Source organism: Marmota flaviventris, chromosome 11 (genome assembly GCF_047511675.1).
Source record: "Marmota flaviventris isolate mMarFla1 chromosome 11, mMarFla1.hap1, whole genome shotgun sequence".
Taxonomy (NCBI): Eukaryota; Metazoa; Chordata; class Mammalia; order Rodentia; family Sciuridae; genus Marmota; species Marmota flaviventris.
The window spans coordinates 52,259,995-52,282,907 of record NC_092508.1 but is presented as its reverse complement, the minus strand read 5'-3'; the positions used below and the strand labels follow the sequence as shown (position 1 = coordinate 52,282,907).

The following is a 22,913-nucleotide window of genomic DNA, read 5'->3' as shown; positions in this document are numbered from 1 at the left end:
CCTTGTATATATGTGCAGCAGAAGAGGCTAGCTAGCTATGCTTCCTTACAGCTTTGCAAGTGCATTAAACAAAAATTACCTAGGTGAATTAAATAAAATTGGGAGAAAAATACTCTTTAGCATGTATCATACATTCTGGACTTATGAATATACTGATTTTGTTCTTCTTGCTGAGATTAGTTTGAATGGTGCTGATTTCTCTGTTTTATTTTTGTGGGATGTATTTATTCACAAGTATTTTGTAGAAACTTGTAAAATTTCAAGCTTTAAAGTTATTCCTTGTGTGCAATCTGAACTGACCTTCCAAATTTAGAAATTGCTGAATGTGATGTTACAAAATGTAAATGCAGTAAACAGGAGTTTAGTTGTTTCTGTTTGATTTATTCAGTAACTTGCCTTAAGGACAAATTTTATGTGCAAAGCTAATGGTTTTAGTTGTTATTTTCTAGAAAACACATTGTTGGAATTATTTTTAAGCAAATGTCCTAATGACTTGGGAAAATTCTTAATAAGCAGTAAATGAATTGGAATTGTGGGAAGAATTACTTTCAGTGGAACTCAGAATAATTTAAGATTGATTGGCATAAGTTGTATTAAAAGTTGCTGGTTGATAATTTTTCTCAATTTTTTCAGTTTGCTTCATGTATAGTATTCTGTTTATGGTTTGAATGGTGACTGTATGGTTGACAGAATTCATCAGATTTAGAAAGCAGTATTATAAATAATTTGCATAGAAGTATGTGCTCAAGAATGAGAGGGGAAGGGATGCTAGAATTAAGGCAGTGTTGTGGTTTGATATAAAAATATTTTGGTGTCTAAGCTGTGTTTTTGCTACAAATTGTGATTTGCTCCTGTTGATCAGAACCATCTCCAAAGTCTACTTGAGACAAAATAAGGCATAATCCATTTGTTTCTTATTGCGTGTGTTAACCAGATCCTCAGATAAGGTGATCTGATCCTGATTTATCCAGTGAATTAACAGTTTTGCTTATATTTGTAGTCACAACCATTTCAGTTCAAAAAGGAGACGTGAGTGTGAACTAATTATAAACAGAGTGGTATGTCAGATCTCAAAATATTACTTAAGAGGTATACTGTCCAATAATGTAGCCACTAGCCATGTCTGACTATTGACCAGGTTGTTGTGGTTAGTTGAAAATGGGGTGTGCTGTAAATATGAAATGCATACCGGATTTTGAAAACTTAGTAAAAGTTGTAAAAGAATAAATATTTTAGAAATATTTATTACATATTGAAATGATAATATCTGACATTTAATAAATGCTTTTAAAATTGTATTTTTCACCGTTTTAGCATAGTTATTAGAAAATTCAAAGTTACTTGCATTATATTTTTGCTGAACACTATTGCTTTAGAGAAGAAGTAAATCAGTATTTCCTTCTAGCCTTCTAAATGGAGTGTCAAATCTGTAGCCATTTAAGGAGGTCAAGTTAAATTTGCTCTGTGGAAGAATCACTTAACTTGCAGAGTGTATTCTGATAATTCCCATTATGAAAGATGTAGAGATCTATCAATTTAAAACTCACATGTCTTAAAATTGCATGTAAGGTCAAACATTTTTAAAGGTTTCTGTTGATTTTCTGCAAATGGCTTAAACCAGTGTATGAGCATACATCTAGAGAGCACAGTAGACATATTGAATGCCCTCAGAGCAATAATGTACTGGTGCATTTGCTGAAGAAATCTGCTTTACGAGTTTAACCCAGGACTGTTTTCACAAGGTCACAGGATTATTTTAGAAGGAATAGAATCTTTCTGTGCAATAGAAAGTTAACTTTCACTTATTGTATATTTTTCTCTTTATATACCAGATTTCATTTAAGTTCATGAAATAATGCTTAACATTTAGTGATTTAACTAGTGAAGCAGTGAAACTTGGGCTTTTTTGTGCACAATAACATAGAATACTTATCTCTATTTTCCTCTGTCACGGTCTTTGGTGACTGTTGGCTATTGCAAATGACATATATTAAGTTCTCTAGTTCTTTAATATCTGAGTTTCTTTGTGGATGTGTAAGTGATACAGGGAAAAAGCAAATGTAAAATACAAGTTTCTCAGGAAATTAGAAGTTGTTTCTTACTACTTTGGGGAGAGACTTTTTTCCATGTATCTCATGTGTAAAATAATCTAGATGCTTTTGTGTGTCTTTGGATTCTTTTGGGTAGAAGGTTTAGTTCTTGTAATTTTGATAGAAAAGCCTAAATTTATATTGTGTTTTTCTTTTGTGTCAGATAATGCAATAGATTGTAGTATTATATTCTTTTAATTCATAGCAGTGTAAATGAGAGTTTTAGCTTTATTGTAGTTGTATTATTTAGGTTTGTTAATTTATGCTATAATTAAAAATGGGTTTCCACAATCATAAATACGTTTAAGATTTGTGGGTTAATATTACCTGAGACCTTTGAAACTTAATACTTTCTACTTTCATATGTAGTTATTTAATCAGATTCCCTTATGGTTTTGGGTATGTTTGTGTGTGTGTGTGTATAAACTTGTCAAAGTATGTGATAGTGTTAATTCTTCCTCAGGGAAGAAATGTAAAGTATATCTGGGTACATTCAGGAAAATGTTGAATGAAATACAGGAAAACCAAAATTATTTGTACTAGGGATATTTTTCTTAAATCCCTTCCTTTGTTTTAATCAATAAAGTATTCTTTAGTTACATAATTAGGTCTAATATACAAATCCAGGGTGGGCTTTGGGTAGATGTCATTGTCAGATTAAATGTATGACTTTAAAGATGTTTGATTATATGTCAATAGGAGTATTTCTTTTAGTAAAAAAAGGTTGATAAAGATGTCATTTCTAATGATTTGATGGTATTTTATGTTTTAAATATCAGAGGGCTGTGGGCCAATGCGTCTTAAACACAGGGATATAATATATGTTTTTGGTTTAAATTTATACTCTTTACATCCTTTATTTTAGATTAAGGTATAAAAAAAATCAATTCACCCGTGAGTGTGAAGGGAAATTGTTATGAACATTTCCCTATCTTTATTTTAGAGAAAGTTATAGACAAGAATTGTTTAGTAATGTGTTGACATTTATGTTCTATTTCTCAAAGGGTATCCTTCCTTGTCCACTTATAGTCAGCACTTGTGTAAATAGCAAAAGTTTAGAAAGGTGCTGGATTTCTAACTTAACCCTGAATTTCTTTTCCTGTATGAGAGGGTACAGATATGTACTCCTAAATATTAATGGGTTTGGACTGAATCTATTTTAAAAAAGATATTCAGGGATATTTGTAAATCATTTTTGGATGAGGGAAAGGCCTTATTGGGGGGTGGATATTACAGTTTCAAGTTTATATGAATAATATGTAGACTAGCAAAATATGAAATCAGGTACTATAATACTTGCTAATTTTGTTAACTTGATTAAAAAAAAAGACAAAGAAGAAGCATAAGTTCTAAAACAGAAGTTGGCAACCCTTAACTTGCACATAAGACTAATTTTCTGAGGATGAACTGTACGTGTTTCTGAGGTTGCCATGTCTCACCATTGTCCAGTTTAGATTAGAACTTTGCTACTTAAAGGGTGATCTGCAGACCAGCAGCATCTGCATCACAGGTGTGATTGTTAAAACTCAGAATGTAGCTTTCCTCTAACCAGAAGTACTGAGTCAGAATCTGAATTTAATAGGATTGCCAACTGCATTGTGTGTGTATTAAAGTTTGAAAAATCCTGCCTCTGAAGCAAGACTGTTCAGAGCCATACTGTGCCACTTCTGGCATGTCATTTTATATAAGTTATGGAATATTTTTGTCCTTCAGTTTCCCCAGTTGTAAAATGAAGATTAAAATGATCTTCCCGATGTAGAGTTGTTGTGAGGATGAAATGAATATGTTGAAGTTTTGTTAACTGCATAAATTGGATCCCTAAAGTAGACACAGCATGATAAAAGTAGGCGAGGCAGTTTAGCAGCATGCCCTCACTCTTGCTGGTATTTGCTCCAGTGCATCAACATCCTACTGTAGGAATAATTTCATCTTAATTCATCATCTAATTATTGAGTACATATCAAGCAGTTTGTTTTCAATGTGAGTAAAAAGCAGGTTTTTTTAAACTTGAGTTAAACCAGAAAATTGGCCTAAAAGTGTTGGTCATGGATGAACAAATACTGTTTCTCTTCCAAAAAATATGCGTAAGCCCTTGATACTTAAAAAAGAATGATATAGGGCTGGGGCTGTAGCTCAGTGATAGAGTGCTTGCCTAGCATGCGTGAGGCACTGGGTTTGATCTTAAGCATCACATAAAAATAAAAAAAACAAATAAAATAAATACATTCTGTCCATCTACAACTACAAATTTTTTTTTTTTAAGAATGCTGTGACTATGACTACCCAGTAAAGTATAATAAAAATTTTTAGATAGTGGTATTAGTTAATGTCTCCCCCCCTTTAAATGTCCCAATTTAAGAGTTTGTGATTTTATTGAGAATGCAGTAATATCAGTATTTGTAAAATTTAAACTCATAATGGTATAGTTTGCTAATTACTTCAACATAATGTGTAATTCCAGGCAAAACAGTGAGTTTGAATCAGAAAAAATTATCAAATAACTCATATTCTTTACTTTTTTCATAATTGTGATATTTAATATTGTTCATTCAGAGATTATTTAGCTATCGTTTCTATTTGCTTATAAGAAATAACTGATAATTACAGGAATCCTAATTATTTCTCCCATATATACCAGTGCAGCAGTAGGACTCAGTACCGTTGAATGGCTAAAAACATTTTTACAAAGGGGGGAGTGATTGAAAATAATATCTCCCCCACCCAAAGGTCACATTTTTATTAGATGTCTATTATGTTCAGTGCAGATTATCTGTAAGGAGAAAGTGGGTGAAAACCTTGGGTTCTTTTTAAAAAGCTAAATGGCTATTTCACAGTTACATGTAGCAAATTGTTATTTTCCTTTCTGCAAGTAAATGATTGGTACCTTATTCTCTCCTTGAATGTGTTGCTGTAATAGCAAATAGATGATGTTTAGTTATAAGGAAAATCAACAAGTCTTGCTTAGAGTACAAGGGCATTCAGATTGAAATGGGAAAACTTTTTCTTTTCTCCTCTTTTCTACAAATATGATATAACAAAACTACTTGTAGATCTGCAGGCATATAAAGTGATGATTTCTTTCTTTCCATATTTCTTTCCACAAGAATCTTGGCCGGGCATTTCATTAGAATTTAAACGATGAATGTCTTTAAACTTTTAATCTTTCTTTTGCATCTGGATGGTTTTTGCCTCTTCCCCAACATTCATAGTCTAGGAGATAGTTGACAATACCTGGAGACATTTTGCTTTTCAAAACTTGGGGAAAGGGATCTAGTCCATATAGTAAAGTCAGGGATGCTGTTGCATACCCTAGTACACAACAAAGAATTGTCTAAAGGAACGTCAGTAGTGCTGAGGTTGAAAAACCCTGCTTTGGAAATTTGTTCCTATACTTTGCCCTCTGAATTTTTGAATAGTCTGATTTTGACTTTTTTCCTGTTTTATTAATGTTGTCTGCTTAATACTTTAACCAATATCTTCCTTTGAGCTGGTATCCCATGTTATATTTTACGTATATCATTATTGTCTGGTATGTGTTATTTTTTATGTAGAACCACAAGAATGGCTAACATGAATACCTGCTACATTTATGGCTTTTTAAGGCCATAAATTATTATAACAACATCTTAATTGTTTTCGGGTCTTCTACCAGTTTAATAATACCTCTGGGTGATCTAGCTGTAGGCTGATTGTTTATTATGTTCTACTAGGAATATTGAAGTAACATCAAAGGGAAATACCATTGGAAAAATCAAAATTCAAGTCTTACATTGAATTATACACTAGTTATAAAGCCATGCTCTTCATTTGGTTTTTATTTTCATCACTAGGACAATACAGAGGTTACTTGCATTCTGTACTCAAAAATCCACAATCTTTATTTCAAACTCTTGGGAGGCCAGATGTGTTTCAGAATTGTTCTGTTGCAGAAATTTTCAGGTTTTAGAAAGGTCTTATAATGTGATTGTTTTATTTTATGTAAGATCTTCTCCCGAAGCACTTCTTAATCAAACATTAATATTTCTTCATCAAAAATTTATGAATATTCATACCAAGTGTGACATATAGAAACTATAGATAGTTTCAGGTTAGTTTGTACTGGTGTTTCTATCAAGTTATTTTGTGCTAGCCTTAATAAAAACAAAAAACAAAACCTGATTTTCAGAGCTTTTGGGATTTCAACATTGTATGGATAAGTATTTATGGCCCCTTCCCATTTCTGTACAGCGATCATTGACTGCAACTATGACTCATGGTGAAAGGATATTTTAGAGTCTTGCTTTGCTTTCCTTTTCACCTGTTTCCTAATAGCTGATTTCAGTTTCTCCGTTGTTATTTTTAGATCATTGCTTTTTTTTTTTTTTTTTTATAACTTGTATGCTTAATTAAAGCAAATTTTAGACTTGGGGTTTTAGAGTTCTTTCCTGTTAAGGTGAAACTATCAGTTTTTCTTTAAGTTCTGTGTATGTTGGATTACTTTTCTACTTGGCTTTTGAAATAATTGTCTTTTTTGTTATGTTCATTCTAGATATATAAAATTAAACAGAAAGGAAGATATCTTTTAACACTTAAACATAAAACATGTCATTTTTATGTGTGTATTTTGTCAGATAGCATTTAAGTACAATTAGACTCTAAAAGGAGATGTTAAATTTTGCTAGTGTTATGATTATAAATAACCCTAGAAGGGCTAGTGGCTCAACATGTAAAAGTTCATTTCTGATTCATATGAAATCTACTGTGCATCCAGGGAGTCCTCTGGGTAACTCTACCACAAAGTAACGCAGATCCATGCTGCTTAATTTCTCTAAGCTCTGCCATTTGGAGCATGTTTCCAGGCAAGAGAGTTGGAGGGTCATGTGCCAAATTCAGTGCTTTGGTCTAGAAATAAGGCATGAATTAGTCACACGGCCTAGATTAACTAAAAGTGGCTGAAAATGTGTGGGAGAATATGGGTATTCATTCAGTGAGAGATCAAGCGGTAGCGCACTCGCCTGGCATGCGTGTGGCCTGGGTTCGATCCTCAGCACCACATACAAACAAAGATGTTGTGTCCGCCGATAACTAAAAAGTAAATATTAAAAATTCTCTCTCTCTCTCTCTCTCTCTCCCCCTCTCTCTTAAAAATAAAAATTCTGTGCCACAGAGGATATATAGTTTCATGAATAGGTGACTTTTACTCTCACTTTAAGAGTAAAAGGAAATGTTGGGACATGGTGGTGTATACCTGTAATCCCAGTGGCTCTGGAGGCTTAGGCAGGAGGATCACAAGTTCAAAGCCAACCTCAGCAATTCAGCGAGGACCTAAAAGCAACTTAGTGAGACCTGTCTCAAAATTTAAAAAGGCTGGGAAATTGGTTCAGTGGTTAAGCACCCCTGGGTTCAGTCCCTGGTACCAAAAAAAAAGGGAGGGGGGTAATAGAGTACTAGTCTGGCGCTCTACTAGGTTCCACAGTACACCAACCTGTTAATATGATATTTTGTTTAATTCTGAAAACAAATGTATGAAGTAAATGTCTTTAGTTTTGTTTAGATTTCAAAACTGAAACTGAGAGTTGTTCAAAACCTTGCAAAATGTCATTATATAGTACATACATATGAGAGATGCAGGACATAAATTTAGGTTTACTTTAGATATAAAAGTAATCATTTTTGCTTTAATACAGTACTGTTTGAAAAACCTGGTAAAAGCATTCAGAATTAATTATAGGCCTGTGGTTACATGCTTAGTTTAAGTATATCCCATTGTTTGCTTATCTTGAAGCATCCAAATACTGTTCCATGGCTTTAGCATCTGGCATGGCCCAGTAGTGAGTTGAGGAAAGAAGAGAGCATACTTATCTGGTTTTGGGGTGGTATCCCTTCTTACTTTTTTCCCGTATTCAGAAGCATTTTTTTTTTCCGGGGGCATTCCCCAAGTTGTTAGCTATCTTGTTCTCTTTCCTTATAAGGACAGAGGAAAGGGATTGAACATGATTATAGTGGAAAAAGTAAATCTTTGTTTTCTGACTTGAAGTTATTTGTGTATAGCTGTCTTGTGGGCAACAAAAGCCCACAAGAAAATTAACCTCCATTTTTTTTTTCTGGGTAATTGTGAAACCTTCCATATCTATCAGTTTTGAAGATGGAAAAACTGTGCAGATAATAATTTCTGTGCTTTATGAGGGAAAGCATAAAATCACAGGATTTTAGGAGAATTTTAAAAGTTGGAATCTCAGCAACTTTGTGCATGTGTTAAATAAATCTTTTAATACTGACCTGACTTTTTGCAGAAATTTACTCCCTTTTAACTTTATCTTGTTTTATATAGTTTTATAGTCTATATATTGGTGTTTGCTAATCTTGTGATTTTATAAACAGGTTATACCCAGATATTGGGATTTTTTTTTTTTTTTTTTTTCCTAACAAGTCTCTTTGTGAGAGGAGCTGGATTTCTTACCAAAAGTTACCCAATGTTCTCAGGGTGATCTGTCATGTTTAGATAGCTCATTTTAGATTGTTAAAACTCATGAGTTTTATGAATCAATTCTGTGCCTTGGATAGTGTTTAAATGCCACATTAAAATTAAATTCTAAGGCCTTGAGACTTTTGTCTCTTTTTATATTTTATCAGTTTTATAAGGGTGTGTATGTAAACAGTATAAACTTATTTTTGCCATTTCTTTTGGATTTGATAGCAAGTAGTAATTAACCTTAAGAGTAATATCATTAACGCAGGTTAGATTTCTAGGGTTATTAAAGTTTTTAAAATCCTATTCCCTTCTCTTTGGTTCTTGGTATAGATAATAACTGTTTTAATTTTATGGTTATTTGCAACAACTGGGACTTTGAAAGGAATCAGGATATTGAAGTGCTTATTTATCGTCTGAGGTTTAGTCTGCCTCTTCTGGAGGGATTCTGACCAATGTCATGTCATTCAAAGTTTCTTTGCTGTTTCAGTGTCCCAGAGCAAATATACTTTGTCATTCTGTTTAACTTCCAGCTTGTCTGGGGAAAAATAAAGACATCTCTAGTCCGAAATTGCTTTTGGGAGTATAGCTCCACATCTTTTGCTCTGAATGAAAGACCTAGGGAAACATGAATTTTGTTACCTTTTTCTTTTCTTTTCTTTTACTTATAAATCATCATGATGATCCTCCCTTTATGTCCATGTGTCTCACTTTTTATAAACACTATTCATTCCCTTTCTGAAGGTGATTATTTGTAGTTTCTCCATTTAAAATCTTATAGGTCCTTTACAAATGGATCATTTTTTACATCAAATTTTAGTAAGTCAAGAATCCATTTATTCAGAGTCCCCAAGAGAAGGAATCTCAGAATATTGTGGCTACATATTTTTTATGGCTTCCTATTGCTTTCTGTGGTCTTCTCAATTTAAACAATAGCAACAACAAATACAGAGGGCACCAAAAGGCATTGACTTTATTATTTTATTTTCTTGCTTCACACTAGTTTCTAAGGGTATTGGGTTATTTATTGTATTATATATATATATATATATATGTATATATATGCTTGTACTTAATTTAATTTACCTGGAATCATGGTGCGGTAAACTCTGGAATTTGAATACTTTGAATACAAAATTAAAGGCATATGATATATGTGGAATTCGATGGCAATTTTAACTGTATACCTTTAGTTTTTGGGCTGGGATTGTGGCTCAGCGTAGAGCGCTTGCCTAGCACATTGGAGACCTTGGGTTTGATCCTCAGCACCTAACAAAAATAAATAAAATACTTTTAGTTTTTCTTCATTTTATTTACACCAGCATCTTCAAAAATTTTTTAAAGATATTTTGTTTTATCTTTCCAAATGCTTAATATCCCTCTTTCAGTTAGAGGACTTTGCCAAGAATATTCATTTTGTTCTTTTTTAAACCCTAAAATAAACTCGTTACAAAATGATCACTTTTCCTTCCTGCTGAAATTTATTAAATTTTTCAGTTATTTTTTTATCATGGAGAAATTGGAATATGTAAGAAGAAGAAAGACTAGTAGGAGGAATTCCCATGTAGCCTTCACCCTGTGGTAGTTACCAATCTTTGACTAATCTCATTTCATTTGTATCCCTATGCATTTCATCCTTCCCTGTTACATTGAAGCAGTTCTCATTATTTCATCTGTATTTTTAAAGATGTAGATATTTCAGTGTACATTTTCAAAAGGTAAAAAACTGCTTTTAACTTAACTATATTGTCATTAACATACTTGAAAATTTTACTGTAGTTGGTCATTGTTGAAATTTGCAGATGTCTAATGAGTGTCTTTTCTCCTCCTAAACTTATTTGAATCAGGACCCAAATAAAGTAGATATGTTGTGATAGGTTCCTATTACTTTCATATCCACTAATTTGTAAGCTTCCTCTCAATTTCTTTTTCTTTTTTTTTAACTTGTATTTTGAAGAAATTAGGCTGATTCCTACAGGCTTTATTTTGCTTTTTGGATTCCTGTGGTATAATATCTTTTTTTGTCCTCAGTATTTCTTGTAAATTTGAGACCTCAAATGGCTTGATCAAATTCAGGCTGAGTTTTCTACTTTTTCTTTCTTATTTTGACAAAACTTCTTCATAGGTGGTACTGTGCTTTTCTGTCAGGAGACATCTAGAACTTGGCCATGTTTTGATGTTAGCAGTCATTGGATATATCTCTAAAGAGAAACTTACATTCATCTTCTGTTCAGTTACTCAAGGCTATAAGTTAAACAGTAAAAGGCAGAATAAGTGTCTAATTCTTTTTCTTAACACGTTTTTCTTTTTGAAAACAATTTGTTGATTTTTTTATCCCTTTTCAGAATTAACTCATATTTGTTGTATTTCAGTCTGTTGTAGTATTTGAGCTCATTGCCATTATTTCTCTTATATAACTTCTTAATTTTGAATACACTTTAAGTTAAATTACTTTGCTTTGGGAACCCTTAGATATAAAGAAATTGCCTGGATACATTTAGTGGTAAAATAATGCAAATGAATGCGTTCAACTTAACTATTGCCCTAGGTATTATTTTAAAAACTAAATATTTATTGAAGCTATTGTTAACTTTTGACATACTCCTAACCATTTCTTTGTCATTTGTAGGGAAATAATTAAGTTCTTAGCATTAGAATACCTAAAATATCTTCACTGGAACTAGGGTTTGAATTAAACTGAGGCAGTGGGTTAAAGTAGAGGGCAAACTTTAGCAGAATCAAATTATCACAAGAATTGAATTAAAAAGTTCACCCTCTTGTTATCTATAAGGAAAGCACCTTTCTTTGTATGCTCAGTATAGTGGGGTACCTTAGGCTGTGTAGGCTAGATTTTACTTTGCTTTGGGAGATACTGAATATCCTTGGACCCTGCTGCCTCTATGTGTTGTGGCTACCAATCCCTGTCACCCCACCAATTTCTCAATATCTGGGATGGGGAAATTTACACTTGAAAATTACATTTGAAAATTACTGATCTAGATTCCACATTGCTGTGATAAACTAAATTTGTATAGCATTGTTTTGAGAAAGCTAAGATAACTTGTAATAGATTTTTAATGTGAAGTCTATCATGGCCAAATTTTCCTTATTTTTTTTTTTTTTTTTTTTTACTATTAATGCAAAAGTGCATTTCCTTCCCTCCAGCATTTTTGCCTAACTCCCTTTACTCTGAAATCTCAAAGTAGGTTTGAACTTTGTGCATGAGCTTAACATGAATGTATGAATACATTCTCAAGAAAAAAAATGTGACTTTGTATATTCCTTTGGTCTTATTATTAGTGAATTTTATTTTATTTTTTATAGGAAAGCATGCGTTCTTGATAGGATTTTTCTGTTAGCTCATTACCTCAACTGTGTTTTCCTTTCCTTTTATTTCTAATCTCTGATTCTTAACCTCTTCTATGTTCTAAGAGGTATTTTTAAAGCCTGTTTAATTTTTGTCCTATCTTCTCCCCTTGTTATCCCCTATTTGGCTTTCCATTTACTTTTAGTCTATTTAGATGTTTGCATGTATGTATCTCATCAGTTCTCCACTTTTTTGTCTTCTGTTTCTCTCATCTTTTTATAATCTGGCTTTTCTTCATCTGTTTATTCTGAAAGGTCATTTGGCAATCTTTGTTGTCAATATTTCGTTCATATGACATATCTTAATTTCTTTTGGGAACCCACCTTCTTATTTCTCTTTAGCTTCAACTTCTTTTTTGATGTTCCAGAAATGTCTTCTTTCTTCTCTTCACTTTTTAGTATTTAGTGTTTCCTCCTATATATGGTACTATTATATATATGGTATCTGTTTTTTTTTTTTCCCCCCTCCATCCTTGTGTCTTTTATCTCTTCTTATTGCTTGGTACTCATCACCTTGCATCACAGCTGCCTTTTGATTTTAGAATTTCCTCAGAATCTCAGTGGTTATCTATCAAAATATTCTGCATTTTGCTCTTAACAACCCTTATTTTTTATCTTCCATTATGTATAAAAGCACTGTGCTCTATTAAAAGTTTACCACCCTCTGGGTATAACTTAGGTTTTCTGGGCTGTGCATCTTTGTTTCTCTTCTCTCATTGCTTAGAATAGCTTTTATCTTTCAAACCAGAGTGATCCTTTAAGGCTTATTTTATCCTATATCTGGTTGCAAAGACTTTCCTTCATATACCTCTTGAGAGACTTGTGCATTTAATTCAGGTCCTTAGGACTTCTGGTCATCTTTTCTTTTTACCCAACTGAACAAGGTGCTAGAACTGGGTAGATCTCGTATTCTTTATATTTTCAGTTCTTAGTATAATGTCCTTGAGTTAAATATGAAAATACTTTAAGTCAAAACTTAGTTGAGGCTGGCACCAAGAACCCTGCTTTTATATCTGTTAATTTCATGTAAATATTAAAAGTATTTATTTCCACTTTCAAATATACCTCAGTTTGTATGATAACTATTGGATCACCTTTCTCTGATGCCAAAATGGTGGTTTTCTTATTGGTCTTGGTGAATCAAGAGATCCTTTCAATCCTCAATTATCCAAACCAGAGATTATGATTTAGTAGGCCAAGTATGGCCTGAGAATGTGCACCTTAAGAAGGATATCTAAAGATTTAAGTACAAGTGCTTCTCTTGTTCTTTGAAAAATAGTACTCTGAGACTTATAGTCTTGGTTGACATGGGGAGAATGAAGAAGGTGCATGGGCAAATGAACTTACTGTTTATCCTCTAAAGCTGGAAAACAGTTAAGATTGTGTTTCTTTCCTGATTTTAATGGCTGTTTCTTAACCAAAGCACCCTCCTGTACTTGCTTGGGTCATAACACAGAAAGCTATTGGTGGTAGTGGAGGCAGTAGTAGTAGTAGTGTATGTAGCCTGTGCTAAACATTAAAGTTGTATATCCTTGTATGTGTGTTTAATGATTTAATGAGACCATGAAATTTTAGTGTGAACAACTGAAAATAGAAGTAAATCGAAACTTAGTATAATGCAACTTTAGAGGAAAAATGAGTGAACTTAGCACCATTTACCCCTAAATCTCGCTAACATGTTTTTGACCACAAATCTCTTAACAGCTGTTCCTTCAAATAATCTGGAGATGATGTATTTGAAAACATGAATCAGAGTATTTGTAAAAAACACTTTTTTTTCATTTTATAGTTGATATGTTAAATAGTTTTCCTCATAGATTTAGGATGTCTTAAACTTCAAAGTGTTAGATATTTCCTGTTTTATTTGAGAACATTAAAAAAATGGAAAATTACAAGTATCTAATCTCACTGAACAAGACTACTGAAATGGTAAAACAAATAGAATTCATTTATTATACGAAAATAATCCCTCTCTACAAAGGGAAGTTTTGTTGTAACACTGCTAAGAATGACAGTTTATAGTATTCTGAGATAACAATATGCTGAAGAAGAGAAATTGTTGAGCATTTTAACAAATATCACAATACCATAAAGAACCATCAAATGGATATTTTATCCATTCATCATTTGTTGTCATTTGGGCTATTTTTATACTTGGGTTACTGTGAATAGTAGAGTTATGAACATTTGTTTGAGTACCCCTTTGGGGTAACCAGCATTACTGTTCCTAGCAGTGGTACTGCCATGTCAGACAGTAAATACTCTGTTTAACTTTATGAACACTGAACTTCTTTTCACAAAGGCTACATCATTTTAATTTACTGCCAACAGTGTAGGAGGGTTCCAGTTGTCTCCATCCTTAACATGCCTTTTTTGTTTTCCATGTTTTTCATTATAGTCATCCTTATGTGTGAAGTTGCATCTCATTGTGGTTTTAATTTTGCATTCCAGTATTAACTAGAGATGTTCGGCATCATATATTTTAACTGACAGTTCAAACATAGAAGGGAATTCTTTCCTAATTATACTTCCCTTTAACAACAACAGAAGCAACAACAAAAGCCAATGTTCTTTGTATTAAAAGTACTTGTGAATAGTTCTTTTAAATTCTTGGGGGGAAAGGTGGGTATGCCCCATATGGTTACACAATGACTGATTATAATGCAGAGTTTGAAAAAGGAAAGATAAAGACAGGTGAAGGTAGCCCCTCACCCCCCAAAATCATAATAAAAAATTCTAGAACATAAAACTGTTCTGAAATCCAGGACATCCAAATGACTCAGATAAAGGGCTTTGGAGTTGGATGAATTTGAGTTGAAGTCCAGCTTCACAATTGAATAACTGAAAACTTGAGCAAGTAATAATTATATCTTTTCTGACACTCGGGAATGTGGGTAATAATCCTATTTCATCTTTTCTGAAGTGTATTAGATAGTACGTACCTGGTAAATGCAACACATAATGTTAAATAGTAGTTATGATATGGGAAAATAAATAGGAATGTTTATGAAAGAACATGAAAAATAAAGTGTTAAAACCCAATTACAGGGCTGGGGTTGTGGCTCTGTGGCAGAGTGCTTGCCTCGAAAATGTAAGGCACTGGGTTAGATCCTCAGCACCACATAAAAATAAACAAAATAAACATTGTATCCATGTATAACTAAAAAATGTTTAAAAAATAGATAAAATCAATTATAATACAAAGCTTTATTTTAAAAAGTGGTTCTGGCCCACAAATAGCAGTAATCAGTAGGACAGAATAAAAAATATCACATGATACTATAACTGTTTCTCTGGTAAGACTTAAAACCTTTGTGTTTAGTAGCTGTCTTTTGCATTTTTTATTTTCAGCATTTAGTCTAGTTTCTAGCACCTAGTGAATACATGTTAAACACCCATTAAAGTAGATTTTTAAAACATAGGTTTAAGATTATTTATTAAATAAAACTGAGATAAATGAGTAGTGATTTAAAACATTGTTTTTTTTTTTTTAAATTATTTTTTAGTTGTAGTTGGACACAAGACCTTTATTTTATTTATATTTTTTGTGGTGCTCAGGATCGAACCCAGGGCCTCACCTGTACTAGGTGAGTGCTCTACCACTGAGCCACAACCCCAGCTAAGACATTGTTAATTAGAACTTTTATAATGTAAACTCAGATGGATGAAAGTCTTTTGTATTATAAAAAGTCAAGCTATTGGACAATGTAGAAAAAGGGAAATATGAGATACTATGCATTATTGGTTGGTTTCAAAACATTCATGTTGTACAACTTCAGGGGGGGTGCCATTCACCTTGCTCTGTTCTGTGTTGAGCAGAGTGCAGTGGGAATGGTACTTGCTGGAGTTGTGCATTTTGGTAGTTGTGATTAAACCCTGAAGAATAACTGTATTTCAGAATCCCAAAGCACATTATGAAGGATATGATTGAAATTCTGGTATGTAAAGTAAGAACTTTTGTGCTTTGTAAAGAACAACATTTTAAACACAGAACAAATGTTTACATGAACATTACAAAGAATATGTATTATGCATAAAGAATTTAACTCATCTGTAATAAAAAATCAGGATTTACTGATTGGATGAAGGGTAGTAAAGTCACAGGAACTCTTACAAAAATTATAAACAGCTTTGGAAGGATTTTACTCCTTGGACTACTTAAAAAACCTTATTGAAAGCTTTGAACCAACTCTTTAGAAAAATACTTAAAAGTTTTGGCTTTGGAGGCCACAGATTCCTTTCATACTGTAGAGTTTTCTAAGTATGAATTATTACATTTAACATAAATTAGTGTGAGAAAATGAAGCAAGGTAAAATATATCACTTATGTAAGAAAGGTAGGAGAGAAATGCCAGCAAAGCCTCTATGAAGTTGAGAGTTTTGATTTTGAAAGTAGAATTTTAAGAATCCATGTGGCTGGGGAAAATAAATATTATGGTTTGTTTTGAGTCAGAGAAGTCATCCCTCTCCCTCAAAGTGAATGTGTAGGGTGGGAGAACAAGTAATAGAAATCCAATGGAAGAGACAGTTTGGAGAAAGCACAAAGGGAGGAATAGGCAGAAAAGTGGAGGGGAAAATAAATAAAGGAGATTAGAAATCTGAAGTGACCTACTAAAGAGGTCCCTTAAAACTAACAGTAAAGATCCTGTCAGGAAGGGCCATAGGAAATCTTTACAAGGTATTGAAAAGAAGAATTAATTTAGAAGGTAACAAGTTATCTTATATATAACTTGACTTGTGGTGGTTAAGAGAGACTTGGGTAACTGAAAAATGGGTGATTGAGGAAGGATGACAATCTGGATGCAGATCACCTTTCAAATCTGTTAATATAGTATTTTCAAATCTGGTTGAGGCGATTTAAAATTTTTTCCCCTCTAATAAGAGTGTTATCCTATTAAATATTTGGTGACTATAAAAAAAGTGTATGCCTCTTTATGATTTAATAATGGAAGTTTACTAAGCTGTACCTTTCTAGCTGTTGCACATGGATCCAAAGTCTTAAATATTAAAAGTGTCAGACATTACAGTATCATAGATGCTCTGTTGGGATTAGCTGGAAATACATGTAACCTTTCATATCTAGCATGTATTTGCTGGTTAGTAAAGAAAGTTTTAGGGATTAGGTTGACTTTATGCTTGGTGTCTACCAGTCACCCCTTTACTTAAAAATGAGTTTTTGTTTTAATGCAAATGCATATCATTTGTTGGTCTTCTGACCTATATTCAAGTATTACTTATATTTATAAATGTTTTTATTGCCTACTGCTGTTAGCAAGACATTTTAAGAAGTTGTATGAAAATATATGAAAAGGTTAACAAATACGGCGTTTTAAAAAGGCAGGCATCTATCAATTCACAGAACTTCTTTTTTAAGACTAATTTAGGAATGATTTCAAATGATGGAAATGCTCTAAGGTTGTAGATTTATATGCCATGATTTAGAAAAGTGCAAATATAATGCGAGCCACATAGGTAAATTTCAATTTTCTTTCAATTTTAATTTTCATTAAAAATTAAATAAATGTGAAATAAATTTTGATATTTTAAAGTCAGATATTCAGAATGACTGCTTTCAACAAATAATATAAAAATTAGTGACATTTTTATTTTTTGGTACAAAATATCTTTGAAATCTAGTGTATATTTATAGTCAGCAACACGTTTCAGTTCAGAATAGCCAGTTTTTAAGGCTTAAAATAGTCAGAGGTAAAACAGTGGCTACTGTATTAGAATGTTTGCCCTGTGTTCTTCCACCTATCATGGTTTATTATTTCCTCTTACCTCTTTTATTGTGTAGATTTCAAGAACTGGGACACCTCAGTTTGTATAAGGAAAATTAACAATCCTTGGCTAGAGGTAAAGTTAACAGTCTAAAGATATGATTAGTTTCTGGGTTTTTTTGGATTGCATTTAATTTAGCATCCTAATGTCATAAATATTTTTGCTGTTTTTGAACACTAAATTTGAATATTAAAATTTTTGTAAAATTTTTTCTGTTTTGTACATAATATATAATCAAACGAGACTCTGTTTTTCAAGGCCTCAAGTGTTGTACATTTTAATTACCATATGCTTTTTTTTTGAGAGAATCTTTTTTGTAGATGGACACAACACAATGCCTTTATTTTTATGTGGTGCTGAGAATCGAACCTGGGTCCCGCGCACACTAGGCGAGCGCTCTACCGCTGAGCCACAATCCCAGCCCAACCATATACTTTTTTAAGTGTGATTAATTTTGACAAGTAAGTTAATTGTTATCTGTTGGTATCCATTTGAATATAAATTTTAAGTGGATTATTGTTGAGCATGCTAGATACTCTTATAGGTAATTTATATTATCAATTCTCCCAGGAAGATATTATTATCATAATTTTAGAAAGAAAAATAAGTCTTTGAGAAATTATATATCTAGTCTAAAGCCACTGATAAAGTGATGGAAGTAGGATTCTTGCTCAGGTCTGTCTGATTGGAAGATCGGGTTCTTCATCAAATTGCCTGAAATGTTGTGATAGAGTCAGATGTAAATGTGTATGTGGAGAACTGTGTTTATGAAGTTAGGATGGAGAGTTAAGGAAAATTTAGTAACTGTGAAGTTAATTAGTTTAGCACAATACTTTGCTTTTCTCTTCACGTTCCTTTGTATTATACAAGAGTTTGAAATTAATTGGCTTAAAACATCTTTTAAGAACTTAAAATAATCACTTTTGAAGTTAGAGTTGAAGCCAGTAGTACTGTGTAGTAGTTAGAAAACTCAATAATATGTTAATATTTTAAATCTCTCATTTGTATACAAAAATTTTACATATTAGCTGTAACTTAAACAATACGATTATGTTAACCCATTGAGTTGCAAGTTTTAAGCTCTGCAGATATTGCAATGAAATGGACACAGGTGCATTAAGATAGGCTGAAATTCATAATCTAGAGTTTATATATCTGTTATTATCATTAATAATGAAAATCCAGATTGTCCTATAGAGCAATGGGATAATATATGTCTCTTTTGCAAATATAAACTATATTATAAATGGGAAATTGGGAAAATTCATTATCTTTTTATACATTACACAAAAAAGTGAGTTTTATGACTATTCAGCAATTAATTTTGGTGGCAGAGAGCAAAACACTTATAACAAAGGATTATTTATTGTATTTTTGATGACGTGTTATTGGTTTTGTATAACATGGCTTGCTTTGACATCAATGTTCTTGCTGTTTGAGAATAATATGGCTTTTTATGTCAAGTCTGATATAAATTTTGGACAGTAGTAGGTCCAGGAGCATTACACTTATTCCTTTGATGGGTTCTCATTCATCATTTTAGGATGCTAAACAGATGTCTCCTTTAAAATCCAACAAATTTATGAGATCTTTCTTGTTTGTATTAACAATTTTTTTAAGTTTACAATACACACACCAATTATTTGCGTGAACAAAGGCTAATACCATTTTTTACTTCTACTAGAAATAGAATATTTTGAAACTAACCAATTGTATTTATCCGCCCCACCACTGAAGCTGCCATAGGTATCCATTATTTATGATTGAGACACATTGGCTCTACTCTTTCTTTTTTCTATGGATGAACTTTGCCAAGTGGTTCCACTGTATTGTAGTTTGTTCCAAAAATGACATATTTGTTGTCTAACTATTTTACACTTAGAATCTCATTATTTGTATAGAATCTGTAATTATGGTCCTCTTGCTTGTATTTTCATCAGTGTTGTCAGTTTCAGAGTACATTTGTTTTTATCTACTAGCTCTCCTCCCTCTTAATTGACTCCATTTTTAGACATACTTTCTTCTGTGGTTAAAACTGCTATTACCTCCCAACTATATCCTTCATTTTGAGATGTAGTGTTAAACAGAGTGAGTTTTGTCCCTATTTTTTTTCATCACGTCTAATTTCATCAACACTCATTGAGTTTATCCACTGAACCAATGACAGGAGGGTGAGGGCGGTGAAAGTAAAATATTATGGGCATTTAGTTCAGCTCATTGGTTTGTACTGACATTGAGTTGACATTAACTTCACTGTAAGCATATAGGCTATAAAAAGGGGTGCACATGTGAAACGCTTTACCATAGTTAAGTGTGAATGTAGCTGAGTAGCAAAATCAACATGCATTCTGTTTGACTATAGTCCTTATCTCTCCCTGTTAGAATGACTTACTTAACTGATTTACACTACCTGCTTCGTACCTTGGAGACATTGGTTTGATTACCTGGTTTATAGCTTCCTGATATTCAGAACTGTTGAAGAGTTTGTTATGGTTATATTTTTCTGTTCCATTTAACAGATATATTTTTATAGTTTTAATAATTTGGATATGTATGTCTTAAGTATTTTTATGAATTAGTTTTTTGAGTGTGTAATGGCAAAGATATTTGTGAAAGGTTTGCTTAGTTTTTTTCAGATGACTTTACCAATAATGAGTTTACTTATTGGTTAAACTTCAGCTAGTCTTCAACTGCTTTGGAAGGACCTGAGGCTAAGACTTGGGCTCCTGTATATAGTTACAACTAAACCAAGAGAGGACCAACCTAAACATTAGTGGTTGGGCCGAGGACAAGGAGGCTGCCATAGCTGGAACAGAGAGAGAGCTGAATTTGAACACTAGTGTAGGAAAAATTACTCTGACAAGATTCTCTTTCTCTGGCATTAGATTCAAAGGCATTAGATTCTCGTAGTCATGCCCTCACTTGTTTTATAGGTGTACCTCTCTAGCCAGTGTACATTTAATCTGTCCATATTGTTTTGTGATTTCAGATTTTGTTGCCTTCCCGGTATTCCACAAAGGCTAATACTTCTAGGTGTGGGGTGGTAATATGATAAAATATAGGATTTCTAGTTAACGTTGAGTAATTTGTGTGAATATGTCTCACGTATATATGGGGGCATATTTATACACACTAAATATTAGGGGCATCCTGAATATTCTCTGCTTATCTGAAGTTCAAGTTTAACTGGGTATTCAGTGTTTTTCTTTAATTTTTTAATGGAATTATAGATTAACATGTAGTTGTAAGAAATTGTTTAGAGAGATTTTCCTGTGTTTTTATTTGGTAATCTTCTCTGAGTCTTTTCTTATAAGCCCAATCCCTAGACATTTGTGTTTTGCAAATACGAAATAGTTAGAAACCTTCTGGGGTCTTCTTGATACTTCAGAGCCAATTTTTGAAACAATAATCTGAGGTAAAGTACTACTAAAATTCTTCCAATTTTTAAAAATTTCAAAATAAAATTACTTTAAAAACCAGGTAGAATTTGTAGCATCTAACAATCTAATCTTCTTTCTAGCACAGTACTGTACTGGAAATGTTAGGAAACCATGGTCTAATTTAGCTTGAGGCATCTCTAAGTAAGTAATGTTTTGAGCCAGGTTTTCTCAATCTCTTTTATCCCCTAGTCCTTCAGAGTGCTTTTCAACTCCTTTAACCCAGATTTAGCAAGAGAGTTATATTTCTCTTTTCTAGTAGTTTGTGGTGATTTCATAACTGTGGAATCACAATTTGTGTACGTCAGATCCTGTATGCATACCACCCTTTTGAATAAGATGAGAAAAAGAAGTGACCCTACATATTTTCAGAGTTTTTGAGTCTAATTAGAATAGCTGGCTTCCTTCTCCTTTTCCTCATCCAGACAGCTTGGGGAGAAGAATGACCCACTGATTTCTCACACACTTAATCAACCCTAGCTCTTGCTTTCCATTGTTAATCAAACTTGTTAGTACTTTTGTTGTTTAATAGAGTAGACAGGACTGGGGAAAAGAGGAAGTTTGGAACTAAGTAAAATTCAACTAAGTAAAAAATTCAAAATTCAATTCAAAAATTCAACTAAGTAAGCTTCACTCTTTTTTTTTTTTTTTAATACTACTGCTGGAGGAGCACTGTATCAGCATATTCCTTTTGCCACCACTCACTAAGAGTTAGGACAGTGAAGAGAGGCAGTAGAGCAGAGAAGATACTGCTACAGGATTCTGTCTAAATCAGTGCCGTCCAAAAGAACTTTCTGCAGTATGTATTTGGCACCCGACGTGTGGGAACTGAGCACTTCAGGTATGGCTAGTGTGAAAAAGGAACTGTATTTATACTTTAATTTTAATTATTGTAAGTTTAAATAGCCATATGTGGCTAGTGGCTAGCATATCATATAGTCTTTAACCTTCACCAAAGTTTTTACAACAGTGAAGTAGTCAATTTATCCTTGTTCTTCAAGTATTCACTAAAACTAAAATACAACATTTTTTATTCTGAATTATCTGTTCAGTCTGGCTTTTTAAAATATGACTTGAATGGTATTGAGATTTATTCAAATTAAACTTTGGCCCCTATGGTAAGATTATCAGTTGTGACATGGGGTTTCTGCAGTTTAGACATATATGATAGGGATACTTACCAGGCAGTTACTTTGCACATGTTTTTTTGTGTTGTGTGTGTGTGAGTGTGTGTGTGTGTCTTCTACATGTGGTGTAAAGCTTTGCAGATAATTTTGCTAATGTTAACTGAACAGTTGTGTACCAGGCATTATTCTAAGTCTCAGAGCAGCTATATGAATGTTTATCCTCACTTTTGAAAAAACTACTGAGGTACAGAAATGAACACATGAATCATGAATTTGATAAAAGTTAGAACCAAGGTTTGAAACCAGGCACCTGGCGCCAAAGTTCATATTCTTAACTGCTACACTGCACTGGTCTTTTTAGTTGTTCTTAAAATTATCATAGACATTTCATTTGTAGTGTAGAAGTTGACCTTTGGGAAATATGTGTTCTTATTCCAGATGAGGTCTAGCTGGATCTGTAGTGAATCCCTGATTATGTTGTAAAGGAAGGTTTCTTCTTCAAACCATAGTGGGCAGCTCCAGGTAACAGCAGAATGAGGGATTGGGACTGCTTATGGTGGAATATCTAGTGGTGACGAGGATGGAAGAATTCCCTCTTGGCTTTGGGTTGGGAACAAAGACTATCCAAGAACATTGGACATGCTAAAGTCAGGTCGGCTTTGTA

At 32.9% G+C, this 22,913-nt stretch overlaps 1 protein-coding gene across 4 annotated transcripts in view; it reads left to right on the top strand.

The window, feature by feature from the left end:
* Ube2e3 (ubiquitin conjugating enzyme E2 E3) overlaps window positions 1-22,913 on the top strand; it is an 87,768-nt gene that overhangs the window by 3,727 nt on the left and 61,128 nt on the right. The gene's annotated exons all lie outside the window — the stretch shown is intronic.